The sequence below is a fragment of the Bombyx mandarina genome, chromosome 06 (genome assembly GCF_030267445.1).
Source record: "Bombyx mandarina strain Sakado chromosome 06, ASM3026744v2".
NCBI classification, from domain to species: domain Eukaryota; kingdom Metazoa; phylum Arthropoda; class Insecta; order Lepidoptera; family Bombycidae; genus Bombyx; species Bombyx mandarina.
Window position 1 is genome coordinate 2,165,034 of NC_143213.1, and position 13,094 is coordinate 2,178,127.

At 38.1% G+C, this 13,094-nt stretch overlaps 1 non-coding gene across 1 annotated transcript; it reads right to left on the reverse strand.

The window, feature by feature from the left end:
- Positions 1–9,960: 9,960 nt before the first annotated feature.
- On the reverse strand, positions 9,961–10,124 carry LOC114240053 (U1 spliceosomal RNA). Its single transcript, XR_003624479.2, has one exon. It is a non-coding gene; the product is annotated as a U1 spliceosomal RNA (small nuclear RNA).
- Positions 10,125–13,094: the final 2,970 nt, after the last annotated feature.

A 13,094-nucleotide genomic window follows, 5' to 3' on the forward strand; every position in this document is an offset into this window, starting at 1 on the left:
AACAAAAGTAACTGTGTGTATTTTACATTTTCACGCCCTAGCCATTGGAGCAATTTGATTTGAATATAGGAAATAGCTTGAACTCTGGGTAAGAAGACAGGTTGTTCAGAGTGTCGAGCATGGAATAAAGCCGACGCGGCCGAAATTGCCGTGGGAAAGTTACAAAAAATATATAAACTTTTTAGTTCCCTTAGTAATACAAACAAACAACATGGTTTTAAACTTATATGGAAGTCACAAACGTCACACTCTGGTTCGGGTGCGTAATATGTGATGTAATTAATCACTTATCGCAATCCAATGTTTTGATACAAATATCTCTATGTGCAAAATCAATAATAAAATATTATTTAGCTTTTAAGTGCACGTGCACTAGAGCAACCCTTATGAAAATTTATATTTATCAACAAAATCTCGAATCACAAATCAGTTTATATTTACAACGATAGTTGAGTGTTCGAATATTCAGGGTGGTAATGTTCTTCGTAGTGGAACATATTATTGTTTTGTGGCAGTAATCAACGGCATTCGAATTCAAAGTCGTCATAAGTTGGCAGAAACGCTCACGGCACACTTGATGTTAAGCTGTCACTGAAGCACATATGTATATCGCTTCGTGAATACCATTACCATTCATCTTAAGACTGAAGATCTAAGTCTTAATTGACCAATAAAATAGATGGCCCTCTTCAAACATAAACGCATTATTGCTTCGCGACAAAATTGGGCAGGCTGGTGGTACCTACCCGTGCGGTTGTTGAGTGTTGGCAGATTTTTTTTTCCAATATTTACAGCGTTTTTTTTTTAAATATACTTAAAGAAGAGTGAAAAGCATTATCAGTGACTTTCATACTGCCTTATCTACCCACCCACGACGCAGCGGTGACATTATCTTGACAGGCGGACAATCAAAGACGCCGCGGACCAGGGTCAAACGAATTACCAACTCACGAAGACTTATTGACAAACTGAACCTCCACAAGATCGAGGGGTCTTATGAAATTGGCCATAAAATCGTACGATTCTGATAAGACGGTAATTATTAACGATCCTACGCGCTACGTTCACTATCTCTTTTTGTAAATACATAATAAATGTAATATAATAACGTAAGATGCGATACGTTGTCTTCGCTGCAAGTCATTGTGGCTCAAACCAGCGGCTCTCAACTTATTTCTACTTGGTAACATATTTAAATTCTTTTTACAAGTTCGCCAGCTTACATACATATTTTTGGTAGTTCTAGTAAGGTGGATTTAGGTGCATCTATCAAATTATATATAACGATCCGCCCTCGCTTCGCTGCGGGAACTGCAATTTATTATTGATTATGAAAATGAGAAGGCAGATTTTTTCCTACTTACCTGACACTTATCGTTAGGTATATCTTGGGATATTCACACTATATCTTTTTAAATTATAACCTATATATTATTCTGATGTATCAGCTATATTATTGTAAGGTTTCATCAAAATTCATCCAGTAGTTTTTGCGTGAAAGACTAACAAACATACATATATTCTTAGAAACTTTCGCGTTTTTAATATTAGTAGGATTAATCATCCTACTAATGTTTAATGTAGTTGTACAATTAACAGGTAGTAAACAGTTTTATATTGACTCAATTGCATACAATTCCACAAGATCAACTTAGATAAGAATGGCGCTTTTAGGACCCTCAAGCACCGGCCACCGTCTTCATCTAACTCATCGATCACGACGAAGAGTTCGACGAGCGAACTAACCCATAGACACAGCCCACTGAATTTCTCGCAGGATCTTCTAAATGGATTGCGATTCCAATCTGGTGGTATATTCTGTGAAGCACTGCTCTTGCTAGGGCTATTATTAGCAAATTCTCTTAGACTGAGCCCATGAGCTCACCTACCCGCCTGGGCGTCGTTGGAATAGCCTCTTAGGCTACTAGCGAATAGGTAAGGAAACTAGAAATTTATTTTAAAAAAAATTGTACTGGTGGTAGGACCTCTTGTGAGTACGCGCGGGTGGGTACCACCGCCCTGCCTATTTCTGCCGTGAAGCAGTAATGCGTTTCGGTTTGAAGGGTAGAACGGCCGTTGTAACTTTACTGAGACCTTAGAACTGATTGATGTCTTAAGGTGGGTGGCGTATTTACGTTGTGGATGTCTATAGGCTTCAGTAACCACTTAAAACCAGGTGGGCTGTGAGCTCGTCCACACATATAAGCAATAAAAAAAAATAAAAAAAAAATTAGATAAAAATATCCTTTTATATATGATAAATCTAGCTGCATTTAAAAGGGGCGCATGACACGCCATTGCTTTTGAGAACCGTTGGCCTAATGAATAAGTCGCCTGGCAAACTCTTAGCGAACGATATGACGATATCGCGATTCGAATCCCGCATATTGTGAAAAAATTAAGTTGTTAAATTTTTAAAGAATCTTTCATATGTTCTAAAAATAACTTATGTTCCCCAGTCTCTGATATTAACTAAATACTAATATTAAATAGTTTCTCATATTAGAGCTATTTTCTACATAATACATGTACATGCGGCCAATTATTAAAGATTTCGGATCAAGTCTCAGTAATGCACAAATGGAGGGGTGAGAGGCTATTGTGTTTAAGCAACATTTTTGCAACTTTACAAGAGAGGAATACAATGAAGGAAAAAATATAACAAAAAACTTCTTCTACTATTTGAATAGAGTAAACATAATTAAAGTTCAATTAAAAACATCGAACTGTAGATGCTAATACCAATTTTTTTTATTGCTCTTGTACGCAGACTAGCATACAGCCCACCTGATGGTGAGTGGTTACCGTCGCCCATGGACTTCAGCAATGCCAGAGGCAGAGCCAAGCCGCTGCCTACCGCTTAATACTCTCCACAAGCCTCGTTTGAAGAAGGACATGTCATAGCGCTCGGGAAATACCATGCAGGGGAGCTCATTCCATAGCCGGATGGTACGTGGCAAAAAAGACCTCTGGAAACGCACTGTGGATGACCGCAGTGGCTCCAGGTGGTATGGATGAACTCTACTCCGGTGGCGGGCGATGCGATGGTAAAAACGAGATGCCGGTATCATCTCGAACAATTCTTCAGAGCACTCCTCATGAAACATACGGTACAAAATACAGAGAAAACTAAAACGCACCTTTAATTACAGAGATAAATGTCGCGTATTTAGCGAAATGTCGCTTAAAGCAAATAGGCTTTTGCCCCTCGATATGTTTCTTCGCATTATAATCATTTTATGTACTGACTAAAATGTTAAAAACAATTTTAAAAAGTTCTGTACATATTAGTCGTTTTTATTTAAAAACTAGCTGACCCGGCAGACTTCGTAGTGCCTCAATCGATAAATAAAAGACCTAAGCTTTTGTATAAAATAAACTTAAAACAAACAAAAGGAATCCCTATCCGACGGGGGACACATCAAAGGGAAAACAAAATTGTTATTTTTATTTAATTCCGAGCATTTTCATATTTATCTATGTTTTAAACCTTCTCTGGACTTCCACAAATAATTCAAGACCAAAATTAGCCAAATCGGTCTAGACGTTCTCGAGTTTTAGCGAGACTAGCGATCAGCAATTCATTTTTATATAAATAGATATCAAAGTAAAAGGCTTTTCTTGCCGATTCTTCACAGTTTTGGAATTGCATTCTGAGCATCAGTCATTAGTCTTGACTACATTAAAGCTCAAGTTCTCGAGAAGATAAAAACTTTTTGGTCTAGATTTCGATGTTGATTCAATGCAAATATTTCTTCTAAGTATTTTCTTCGTTTTTCCCGAGTCAACATAACTAAAACAAATTTTACGATTATTAATACTTTACAGTTTTCGTTCGTAGCCGTACCGAAAACCTTAAAGTACTTTTATTTTACACTAGCGACCCGCCCTCGCTTCGCTTCGGAAACATTAAAACACACATGAAACCAAAAAAAATAAAAAAAAAAAATAAAAAGTAGCCTATGTTCATCAGGGACAATGTCGGCTTCTAATGGAAAAAGAATCTTTCAAATCGGTCCAGTAGTTTCGGAGCCTATTCGAAACAAACAAACAAACAAATCTTTCCTCTTTATAATATTAGTATAGAGTATAGATATTTTGATATTTTGACATTCAACAAGTGTATCATACTGACTCAACTTGAAATAAATGAATTTGAATTTGAACTCGAAACGTCAGAAAGAATAAAATTCAAATAATAAACGCGAATTAAAGCCGTTAATGCGTAAAACTTATTTTAAGTTTTTTTTATCGCATAGATGGTTATTATATGTATTTAATTTATTAATATGGAACGTATGTGATCTATATTAACTTTAGGATTTGGGAAGTAGCTTCAGGAGTTTATATTGTAGACCTAGAAAAGAGGAGAAACGAAATCCTTTGGTGGGTCTACGTGTGGTCAGTTTTTTTTTAGTTTGCAACGGCATGTAACCAGGGACGTCTTAAACTAGGCTGGGGCCCTTGGGCACACAAGAATTTGAGGCCCTTTTGGAAAGTAAAAAAAGCGAATTATAATAACATTTTGTTACTGAGTATGTCCATTTATTATAGGTAATCAAATACAGTATGATATAATATGTCATTAATGATATTAGAATGCTGCTGGTTTTTTGGTTACGATTTCGATAACGGTTTCTTTCGGGATTTCTGTTGAGCAAAATCTTCTATTATAGACATAGTATATGCCTTGTAAATACCTTCCGATTACTAATTTGTGAAAAAAGTGTAATGTGCCCTACAAAAATGTTTTGAGAATAAACGTGTGAGAGAAATTGTCGGTATTTCGGGGCCCCCTGAGAATGGGGGCCCTGGGCACGGGCCCCGTGTGCCCTTATGGTAAAGACGGTATTGCATGTAACATAAGTTTTGTAAAAACTAAAACGTCATCCGATATTGCGGTGTCGCAGACGTAGATACGACTGTACAAAAAAATCTGATGTAACATTTGAGTTATTTAACTAATCGATAAGATTGATAGTAGCGTCAGTATCTATTAATATTGAAGGCACTAGAAAATAGTGACTAGAACGCGAAAATTACCGAGGCTGGTATAAATATTATTATTATTATTATTTTTTATTGCCTTTGTAAGCAGACGAGCATACGGCCCACCTGATGGTAAGTGGTCACCGTCGCTCATGGACGTCAGCAATGCCAGGAGCAGAAAAATCTCGTCCTAAAAGGTATCGTTTTAATGTGTTGCACTGTACAAACCCAGCTCATATCCGATCTTTGATTAGCTTTGATCTGATCACTGACAAACTTCACCAAATTATCCGCTGGGCCGTGCTGACGATTTTTCGAAAATTTCATCGTAAACGATCCGGTCGTTTCGGAGTCTACAGGGAACGCGCACATATCGACTACTATTGTATATATGGGTTAAAATAAATAAATCAATCTTTTTTTTTCCTACCTATGCTGATAGCCTTGAGAGACTACTTCAGCTTCGCCCTAACATGTAGGTGAGCTCACGGGGCTCGAGCCTGACGAAGTTACTAACACGAATCCTAGCAAGAGCTTCACAGAATCTACCACCGAATCGGAAACGCGACCCACTGAGAAGATCCGGCGAGAAACTCAGTGGGCTGTGTCTGTGGGTTAATTTACTCGTCGAGCCCTTCGACGAGAACGATGGCCGGTGCTTGAGGTACCTAAAAGCACCGTTAGTGGATCGGGAGGATCCGAAATGACGTGTTTTGGGCAACATCGACTGCTTTCCAATCTGTCCGCAGGATAGGGAATGAAAAAATTTCAATGAATAGCTGTTGTATGTAATTTATTTTAAACAACTCTCGTAGAGGCAGCTTGAGAAAGGCCGATTTGTAGTTATCAAATTTTTTTTTAGATACATTAGACATTTTAGCTACTGTTATTAATTATATTCAAGCAATTTATGTAGGTATTTTTTATTGCTTAGATGGGTGGACGAGCTCACGGCCCACCTGGTGTTAAGTGGTAACCGGAGCCCATAGACATCTACAACGTAAATGTCGCCACCCACCTTGAGATAAATTGCATTAAGGATTATCAACGCAGGATTACTCATTATAATTTTTTTTATCGCAAATCGAGATGCGTGAATTCAGTGTGTATTTTATCAAAATACACTCGTAGATAATTTAACCAAGTACAATTTTTAATGATTTTTTGAATGAATATTTAGCACACCATTATTTTAAAAATTAAATTTTAGTTTATTAAATAAATTAATGATATCGCAAAATTAATTACACTCTATCGTAAGAAACACAAAATAAAACGTAAATGATAAAACAAAGATTTTTTTTATTAAACAAAACATTATCATATTATAAACAATAAATAGTGATTTTTAATTAAAAGAGTTCAATTATATGACATTAGACCGACGAACAGCATCTATAGGAACAACTTCGCAATACATTTTTTTTTGTTTAATTCTAAAACCGTAAATTATGTCCTAAAGCTACAACTATAGTCTTATACTGGAATTAAATGGATCTCACTGTGCCATAAAAAAAAATTGCAACAATATATTACGTATATACATTGGCTAACATAATTCTTGATCCAGCCTCCAAGTTCGCAACGTCCTCTTGAATAAGAAATACACATGATACCGTTGATATTTACAATAAATACTAATTCAATAAGTACATTAATTTAAAACACACAATACTTTCAACAGGCGGTGGTAGCCTTAATAGGCTCTTTGAATAACACCAACACTGGTTCGTGCTGTGTAAAAAACAAACACTTCTAGAACGTTCTACCAAAGAATCGATCAAGTCCTCCTCGGATTGTAACTGCATAGTTTCAGCATGCAGAACGATGAGCGCCTGTGAGCATGACCCTTCGGCCGCCGCGGCCGCCCGTCGACACCGCACGACAGCAGAAGACAAGCCAAAACAGCAACGACCAAATACCAAAGACGCATCTTTCACTCGAACAGCGAAAATATCGATACGTAATAATAATTCGACCGTCAGTTATTATAACGATCACTGATTTATCTCGAACGATTGTCGGTGAACTGAAGATTAAGTGTTAACATCTCTTTATATATCGCGGAGTTATCGCGCGCGTGGAGCACAACCTGCCGAATAACGATAAGAAGTTCGATGACAGCGTCGTTCCAATGTCACTTCATTGTAGTAAATTTATCTGTTTGATAGCGAGATACTTCGAGAGCACGCACCGGACGAGCACGTGCCTGCGACGGGTGTTCCGTTTTAGTGATGTAATCTTGAGCAAAAACTGTAAAGTCGTAAATGGCGCTTGGCCCTCTGGCCGTTAACCATGCGATACGGACGTGGGACTTGAGAAATTTTGAGATATTACTTTTAATATTTCAATTAATATTTTCAGTATCTTGTCTATGGCTGATGTGATGCGTATTAGCTTTAACCGTGGACTTTTTTTTATAATATCTCACTCGTTTTTCCAAAAAAGAGTATTCTCAAATATATATTTTTTTAATTTTTATATCTGAAAGTGGTTTAATCTTCAAAATAGTATTGTGAAAACTAGCTCAACAATTAATGATTTTTCATTTTCCCAATTACTTTTCTGACTATTGAAATTAAAATGTTGTACCGTAATAGTTAACTTATTTCAAAAATGAATTTATTGTAAGTTCACCAACAAAATGTTTCAATACTAAAGCCAAATCGAACCTACCTCAATTGAGTTAAGTAGGGATGCGTTATCTTATAGGTGATGCGTGAACAGCGACCACGCAATAATGAATGATAATAATTAGTATTAAAGTCAAGCGGTGACATCAGGTCATAAGATATTCCGTGATAATATTCCAGTTGGCGATTTATCAGCGCGTAGTTTTGGCACACCGAACAATAAGTACTTCTCCAACTTTCATAGCAGTAGTCCTCCTCCTCGCGTCGTTTCCTCACTGCTGAGGGTCGTGACCATTATATGTCGACAGGATTTTGCTCCTTGTAATGTCCCGCCAGCGCCTTCGATCATTGGCCGCATGAAGGGCGCATAGCAGTAGTAAGAAGTAGTTAAAAATGAGACCTCCGTTTAATTCTTTTTATTTTATTGCTTAGATGGGTTGACGAGCTCACAGCCCACATGGTGTTAAGTGGTTACCGGAGCCCATAGACATCTACAACGTAAATGCGCCACCCACCTTGAGATATAAGTTCTAAGGTCTCAAGTATAGATACAACGGCTGCCCCACCCTTCAAACCGAAACGCATTACTGCTTCACGGCAGAAATAGGCAGGGTGGTGGTGCCTACCCGTGCGGACTCACAAGAGGTCCCACCACCAGTAAGAAGTAAATCTACATATGTGTCTATATAAATTTCTGTGGTTAATTTTTTGTATGTAATATATAAAGATATACAGATAATTAAAACATCTTTCAAATAAATATAATATGTTTTATTTCAGATTTTGGTGAGAAGAATGTTAGTAGTACCGCACAGTATAATTTATTTACAATGAGTAAACAGCCTTTAGACGTATGCAAATGGTGATTACCTTCGTGTTGACTTTCAATATCTCGTTCGCCTCCATAAATTAGCAACAATAAAACTTCACTTTTCTCTTAAATACATAAATACATATATTACCTATCATTCTGTAGGATCAAGGGAAAATACATAACGATCAAGTATTAAACTGGTTCTAACAAGATATTTGAGCTACATTCAGACATGTAGATAAAAATATCGCATCTGAGATATACAAATTTACGCGGCAACATTTTATTCAGGTCTCCATTTTTTTAAGCAATGTGGTTATTGCGAGTTTTTTAACATTCACGATAGCTTAAAAGTTAACTCAAATTTGTATGCAGTTGGAACAGCGTTCCTAGCGGCAAACGTAGGCAAACGTTTCAACACCATACAAATTTGAGTTAACTTTTACGCTATCGAGAACGTTAACAAACTCCCACTAAGCACACAGAGCGATGTTTTTTTTTTATTGCTTAGATTGGTGGACGAGCTCACAGCCCACCTGGTGTTAAGTGGTTACTGGAGCCCATAGACATCCACAACGTAAATGCGCCACCCACCTTGAGAAATAAGTTCTAAGCTCTCAAGTAAGTTACAACGGCTGCCCCACCCTTCAAACCGAAACGCATTACTGCTTCACGGCAGAAATAGGCAGGGTGGTGATACCCACCCGCGCGGACTCACAAGAGGTCCTACCATCAGTAATTACGCAAATTATAATTTTGCGGGTTTGATTTTTATTACACGATGTTATTCCTTCACCGTGGAAATCAATCGAGAACATTTGTTGAGTACGTATTTCATTAGAAAAATTGGTACCCGCCTGAGATTCGAACACCCGGTGCATCGCTCAACACGAATGCACCGGACGTCTTATCCGTTAGGCCACGACGACTAAAATGTTTATTGCATTGATGATGGCGATCTTAGGTTATCAGTTTGATTCAGTTGTCCAATTCTACGTTCAATTCATCAAATTATTTATATGTTGGTTTTATAACCTTGTATTCAAACTTCTTTCCGATTTCTGTCTCGGAAGGATGCGCCTTTGAATGGAAAAGGGATGCTAGTATTATCTATAGCGTAGAAATCTTTCTCACATACCGAATATGGAGATTAATTCTTAACTTTAACAATGAAAATGGAGGATCGTCTTCCGTTTTATTAAACAAGCATAACTCATAATTGAGTCGACTATTATCAAAGCCGGCAATGTGACTTTTGGATAATTATTGGTAAATCAGAAAAACGAATTATTGACTTTGTATTCCATTGGCAGTCACAAAACTCTTCTGAACGACATCTTAGATAAATAACAGGTTAAGTATTAAGGAGACGATTATATTCAAGTTAATCTGTATTGAAATATCAATAATTTTTTTTTGTCCAAATGCACAGATTGCCACCTTTGATAATAGACGACTCAATTAAAGTTCGACAAATAATAGCGGTACTCATCCGTGTAGGGTCGTAGCATACCTTACCAATTTAGGGGGGATGCGGCAAACACAGTCCCCACTACCAAAAATTACGCGTCCGAGTGTTGGGCATTAGAGACAATCACAAGGGTGAACCACTTTGCAGTGCAATGAAGCGGCCTCACCCTTTGTGAACCACCTATTTGATCACTGTATCCTCTAAGCCAGGGAAGTATGTAACATACTCTACCACTAGTAACTAATTAAGATTTGAAAGCAATGGCGGATCCAGGGGAAGGGTCATGGGGGTCATGACCACCCCCTGAACTGGGTCCATAACTTAGATGGACCACTAATTGAACATAATGATTTTATTTATATATTTTGTCACCATACAGATTTTATGTAACTACATAGCTTCAATATTTAATTAATTTAATATAATATAATAATTTTCTATAATGACAAACGTTTGGGAACGAACGCAACTAAATTTGACTATGTGACCCCCTCCTGACGCCAAAGCTGGATCCGCCCTTGTTTGAAAGACGTATTGAATGTTGTTTTTATATATTTTCGCGAATCATGATCATAAGATTACTTACTTATTTTTACACTTTAATCTCGCTTTGTTTTATTATTATGTTTTAAAGCATTCGTAATTTCTGAAATAATTACATAAAAAAAATCGAAATTAAACCCTAAGTTTTTTTTATGTGTGACACTTTCCTGTTATCATACGCCACTGTCAGTCAACGTAAATGTATGATGTAAATCTTTGTTAATTATTATTATTATTATTAATACTTTATTTCAGTTTTTTTTTTTTAAACCATAACATTTTGTTAGTAATTATTACTTATAATCTATGTTAGTAACTTAAAAAAATCTAACACATAACTATCATTATTTACATTTTATACCATTATATATAATTTTTTTTCTCCTTCCAAGTGCCTACTGCAAAGGCTATTGATCAGCAGTCCCTTAATGTTTGCCTGACATAGCCTAGTGCAGCCGCGTGATTTGTGCTGATATTTTTCACAAAAACCAACGGTATCTGAGCGAGACGTGTGCTTCGTGTTTATTGCGAGTTTTTTAACGTTCTCTATAACGTAAAAGTTAACTCAGTTGAAACAGCGCCTCTGGCGGCAAACATATGCAAACGTTCCGACTACATACAAATTCGAGTTAACTTTTACGCTATCCAGAACGTTAAAAAACTCGCACTAAGCACACTGAGCGAACTAATGCGTATAAAACCATAAGTAGAAACACAGCGAAGAGGAAAGCCTTATAGAAGTATCATATAAGTTGGCCGAGGTCGTCACCCTCTAATGAATATAAATTAAGATCGCAGTACGCGGTACCTTCGGGGCTTTGATTTTTAGTAATATATGATTGTGCAGATTTAACCTTAACAGGAATTTCCTTATAGGCATTATTTAAATTATCGATTACTATACATCTATGACGCACTTTTAGCTCTACGGTAATCGGGTCAATGTGATTCGAGTATCCTTGGGGTTTCTACGAATATGCCAAGAATCAAGACTTTAGACCTCTTTTCTGTTTATCTAACTAGGTTAAAGAACTGGCCTGTTTCAGAATATCTTTTTTTTTAATTATTTTACATTATTGGCGCCTTTTCGGTTTTTTTTTTTTTTTTTTTTTTCCACAGGAGAAAATCGCCGGATCCCCACCCGCGCGGCAGGTGGGGTATGTGGGAGTTGAACCCACTAAAAACTCCTGCCGCTCACAACCGGCGCCCTACCTCGGACCGGGCCGGAGCCCAGTCGAGGCTATTGAAACGGCGGGACAGGGTTGACGCAGAGCACATTACATCCATCCCACCGTCCCACGGACGCCGGACCGGTGGCCGCCAGCGACACGACCACCGGTTCCCTCGTTCAGCGGGCCGAGAGCCCGCTTTGATGGCGCCGCGTTACACCTTCCCCCAGAGCGGTCGGGGGAACGCGGTCTACCATCACCCGGCTTCCTATTGCGGGTGAGCGTGCCAAGCACGCCACCCCACGTCTGGGTCTCTCCCAGCACAAAACGGGTGGGACCCCTAGCTCTTAGGGGGCCAGGTCACGGATACGACCCCGGTCCCGACCCCCTGCTCGGCGGCGGCGGGTTTCTGCGTAATGAGGAGAGCTTTCCCTCACTCGCCCCGCCGCTTCCTTCTGCGAGATGCCTTTTCGGTTGCCAGATGTTTGCCACTGATTTGGATTACTCAGCTCATTTTGTACGATGTGGAATAATTGTTTTGCGCTGGCTATATACCAATCTATATTTACGAATGTTACTAACCACAAATATGACCTAACAATGCTATTAGCTTTGGTAAATAATATAGAACAAGTAAGCCGACTCTTATTAGGTACGTAACATGTAATATCTTCTTCGGTTTTTCCGAGTCTTACATTTATACATAATTAAGATTACTTTTACGGTTTAATTTCGCGTTAATGATTTCCGACATTTTGATAATTCAGTTTTCGTAGTCACGGATGACTTAGGTTAATTAACATTAAATAATTTGCTAAGTTTTTTTTAATTGCTAAGATGGGTGGACGAGCTCACAGCCCATCTGGTGCTAAGTAGTTACCGGAGCCCATAGACGTCTACAACGTAAATGCGCCACCCACCTTGAGATATGAGTTCTAAGGTCTCAAGTATAGTTACAACGGCTGCACCGCCCTTCAAACCGAAACGCATTACCGCTTCACGGCAGAAATAAGCAGGGTGGTGGTACTAATGTGTGCCGTCTTATATTTTTATAATATAGTTCTGGTAGTTCCTAATCGCCTGTAGCCTCGTAGGGTTATTCCAGCTATTCTTTCAGGCTGAAAGACTTTGCTAACACCTGCCCTAGCAAGAGGAGAGTTTCTCCGAATCTACCACCCGAATAATGCATACACAAGACATTCGATTGTGAACGATCTGACGTCAGTCGTCATATGTACGCTATGCATTTTAATGCACCCTTAGATGGAGGTGAATGAACTAATTGGTGTACAAATACCATTTTGTAAATACAAAGGTATTTACAAGATGATAGGTTTTGTAAATATTATTGTGAAATGAAAATAAAGATGCGTGGCTAACAGCGAAAATAGAGTAGAATAGTATCAAAATCTAGTCAAAGGCCGGTTCATCATGAAGGAGGGCCCTAAACACGTCATTACGGATCCTCCCGATCC